We start from the raw sequence: 4,474 nt of genomic DNA, 5'->3' as shown, positions 1-4,474 counted from the left end.
TTTCTCGTGTTCCGTTCAAAAGTCATTTCCAACGTCCTCGAATCCAAATTCGACTCCGGTCCCTTAGCTGCAGGTGATGTACAGTACAAAGCAATGGGTGCGAGTCTCTGTTGGACGTAGTTGGGCCACTGCCCCGCTTAGCCACCGTGCGAGAAGACTTGAGCGACGACACGTGACAAACAAATTTCCCAAAATCTCCCTTTGACAGACTTTTCCACCGCAGTCCTGTAGATGGCAGATTACAATTACAAATTAATGCTTGCTATCCACCATTCAAAGCACAGAATGTGAGTGTGTGTCACAGCCAAACAGTTTTGTAATTTCCTAAATGAAGTTGGGGCACAGTCAGAGCCGCTTGGCACGACGTGCGAGCAATATGGCGTGGCGAGGGCACAGCAGTAGGGGCGGCGGGGGGCGCATGCCGGGTCGAGGATAAACAAACAAATCTTGACAAGGGGAGGGAGGATGAACACGGTATTCGGCCGTCGGAGCGGCGGTGCTGTCTGTGCCCCCCCCCCCTACGATCCACCCCCAGTTGGAGAGAGGAGGCAGCTTGCCAAGTGGCGACCCTGAACTGCGGCGGCGTTACCCAGCTGCTGCCAGCATGCCGTGATTTACCCACCCCCCCAGTCCCCTCGCTTTTATGAAGTGCCTCCCTGACGCCTCCGATAGCGCAATCAGGGCCGCCGCAGAGCCCAGGCAATTTCTCCTCTGCGCTGTGATAACCTCGCTCGGCACGGCGGAAGCCAACAGCAACAACGGCTCAATTGGAAGAGTCGCGGCTTTCTGAAAAAAAGGCGGGAGAAACGTTGCGCTTCTGGGCGGGAGACCACTCGTCTGAATTGAAAGGCCTCTTTGTCGGCCAACAGGTGGCGTCGCTCCAAAGTGATCGTCTTCTCTTCACCGACTTTTTTTTCTCTTTTTTTTTGATTGAGGGAAGTTCAGTCACAATCTCCCTCAGCACCTTTTGATGAGGTTAACACATTTATAGTCAAGTGGCAACAATTAATCGATTGTCAAATGAGCCGACAACTGTTTTAAGAAGCACTTGTTTTGTCACCTCGTACCGAAAAATGGCCCAACTTGAAATCCTCCAAACGCTTGGAATTTCAGCCTCTCAACAAGACTCATTCTCAGATTTCAGTCGTTCTCCGTGAAAGCAAACCGGTTATCTTGCTGTTTCATCAAAATAAGACTTTTTCAAACATCTGCTTTTACTTTGGAAAACAAGGCACAACATTTTTGCCGATTATCTGACACATGACAGACCAAACAAGTGTTACCCACATCACATTTGCTAAAATGAACACACAGGAAGGTCACAAACTTTCCTTAGCATCTTGTGTTAGCACAAGATGCTAACACAAGATGTTCGCACAAGTCGATGCCCAACCCGAGGCTCGGTGGAGGTCTTTGCCACTCGAGTTAGTTCGACCTTAGTTCAGTGCCGGAGAACTGAAAAGACTGCAGGATTTTGGCCGGTGAACGCCGACGTTCATCGCAGCGCGCACAGTAAAATTGTTGTAAGCAGATATTTAGATGTGAATATAAACGGCCATCTGCGAGGGAAGAGGGGCTGCGATGATGTGACACGCTCGTAAATCTGAACTCTTCATCTCCAATTGCAAGCTCAAGTTTATTACCCTCAATAAAAGCCTTGATTTGTTGTGCTCTCAAGTGTTTGCTTGATAAGGTCGGAACGCCGCCGTCGCCTACCCCCGCCCAAAACGGACCCCCCCCACGCCCCCACCCCTCAATACGACCCATCACCAATGCAGTGAACCAGCACGTCAAATGAAATTAAAGCAGTCATCAGCGCTGAACGGGCCCTCACAGCCGCCCCCCCCCCCCCCACATTTTTTTTTTCATGGCCATTTAGCATCGCCCATCTGTCGAGGGTACCTGCCTCTGATTGGGGGTCTTTTGGATGAATTCCCAAGTAGCGGTTCTTCCACCCAAGATGGCCGACATACTGTTCAATTTCGGGCCTGGGTCTTTGAGACTTTTGCTGAATCCGGCGATGGTAGACATGACGCCTCATTTTCTCAAAAGGACCATCCTACCCCATTTTTCACGGCGAAAGCTCCCAATGATCAAACTTAAACGCCAAACTCGGCCCACATTAGAAGACGTATTGATCCAAAAAAAAAAAAAAAAAAAAAATCCCCCGCCCCACTGGGAGACTCGGGGGGGGGTGTGTTTTTGTGGGGGGGGGGGGACTTTTTTTTAAAATTGTATTTTATTTTTTATTTGTCTGAGCGGCGTCAGGGGGAGGTTTGAAGATGTCTCTCTCTCTGGGGACCCGGCGGAGGTTAATGATCTCACCGCCTCTGCTTGAATAAATAAACACATAAATCTCTCTTTAGCATCAAGCACCAGTTGCTAATGGGTGTTTTGTTAACCCCCCCTGTGCGGTCTTTAGGGATTGGGAGGGGGGGGGGCATTGAGTCTATGTGTGCGGGTGAGACACAGATGAGTTTGCACACAATGTGTTTTGTCAGGGGAGATTAAAGGTCTGGGTGATGGCAGTAGGGGGGGTCATTGACACTGCCAGTGGTTTTTTTGTGGTTACGACCGTGCTGATTGTAAAACACACAAGGGAGAGGAGAGGGGGCCACATGGGGTAAGAAACCTGGGTCTGTCATGCATGCTTGATGTGTCATCACCTATAATGCCCGAAATGTCATTCATCAATTAGAATAATGGCGAATATGTCATAAATTTGGTCTTGCAGAATTTTTTTTTTTTTTACAAATATTTTTAGTTGATTCAATATAATGAACATTGCATGTCAAATAAGTGGTATGAGTCAAGTGGCAGGGTTTGTGTGTTTAAAAACAAAACAAAACAGTGTTTTGCTTTTAATTCCAGACTAGTCAGATTTACATTTGCAAAAAAAAAAAAAAAATTCACCAACAAAACGAATATTTTCAGTACAACAACCGTGCTACTCAAGAGTACCGATTTTGCTTGAACCAATGCTACGAGTTCTTACACGGTAGGCGCTAAACAGGAAATAACCTTCAGCTTCGTCCGGTAATTCCCAACCAGTGTGTCATGACAGATTTTCACGTGCGCCACAGGAAATGACCCCATGTCACCTATTTTGACAAAAACATTTTTACTTCAGTCAAATGCTGTTCCATGCGGTAATACATGGTACATCATTAACTTTTGTAGCCATTTTTTTTTTTTTTTGTGGTTACTTATGATAAACGGCTTCCTGTGAGATTTTTTTTTAACTTGAAATGTGTGCCTTGGCTCGACAAAGGTTGGGGAACACTGGCCCTTGTCAATCGACTAATAGACTGCTAATCAATGGAGCCATTCACGTCTAATTAGGATACTCCGTTAGTCAAAGGAAAAGAGAGATAAAAGGTGAAGTGCAGTCACTTCAGAAGGAATCAGGCTAGAAATTAGCCTGTTGTTCTTGTTATTGGCGGCCATACGATATGGAAACGTATTTCTACAAACACCACGTCTTCGTCTATTGTTCAATAGAAGAGGACAGATTAGAGATCAAATCAAAATCAATTTTTAACTTTTCAAAAAGTTTCAATGTAAATGTCATAGTTTGATACTTTTTTATTAAAAAAATATTACTATGATGATGAAAATTACATTTAATTATTGCTAAATTATTTTGACATAATGAAATGCCATGAAGTTATCTTATTTTTTTCCCTTCCAAATGTATTAAATTGTGTATCTTTTATTGATCGAAATGGTCATTTGAAAGTAGATAATTTTTCAAAAAAAGTTGAAGGAATTAATTTCAACATATTTAAATTGCTTTAAAATATACATTTTAAGATATTGAATTAATGAAAATTACATTTTGTGTCAGATAATAACAAAATAAAATGCGATATTTTTCAAAATTCAGCTACTAATTTTGTAATCAATATTTAAAATAAATTTAAATTACAATTTTGCATTTAAAAAAAATAATGGAAGTCAATTTGGAAGTTTTCTACCTCTGATAGAGTACAGCGTTTGAAACAATAAATCGCTTTTCATGAATTGCATTGTGTTCAAAAAATGTCATAAATTCGATGCAAATGCAATGAAATTGTGTCGCTTCTTATGATGACAATTATTATTATTATTGCAATATCTGCGTTTGCCAAGGCTCTCTTTGAACTCGTCCTCTGTGGGAAGCGGGCGCCTTTTTCTTCATCTTTATTTCAAGGTGAAATGGAAGCGAGCAGATTATAGATGAATCCGCAAATGTGTTGACTTTATTTATTTCACAAAAATGGCAGCCACGACAACAAAGCCAATAAATAAAGTCATTACCACAGCTTATAGAACACAGGCGCCGATTTGCTCTTTTATCCTGCCACAAGAAAAAAAAAAAGAGGAAGAAGACAGAGGAGGAGGAGGAGGAAGAAATAACAAAAAAGGAGAGAATATTGCACCAAGGCTTGCCCCCTCCCCCCCCACCTCCCTTTCTTTCTCTCTTGAAAATGCT

Source organism: Hippocampus comes, unplaced genomic scaffold (assembly GCF_001891065.2).
Source record: "Hippocampus comes isolate QL1 unplaced genomic scaffold, H_comes_QL1_v1.1 scaffold562, whole genome shotgun sequence".
In the NCBI taxonomy this organism is placed as follows: Eukaryota; Metazoa; Chordata; class Actinopteri; order Syngnathiformes; family Syngnathidae; genus Hippocampus; species Hippocampus comes.
The sequence above is the reverse complement of the archived record's forward strand: the minus strand, read 5'-3'. Positions refer to the sequence as shown.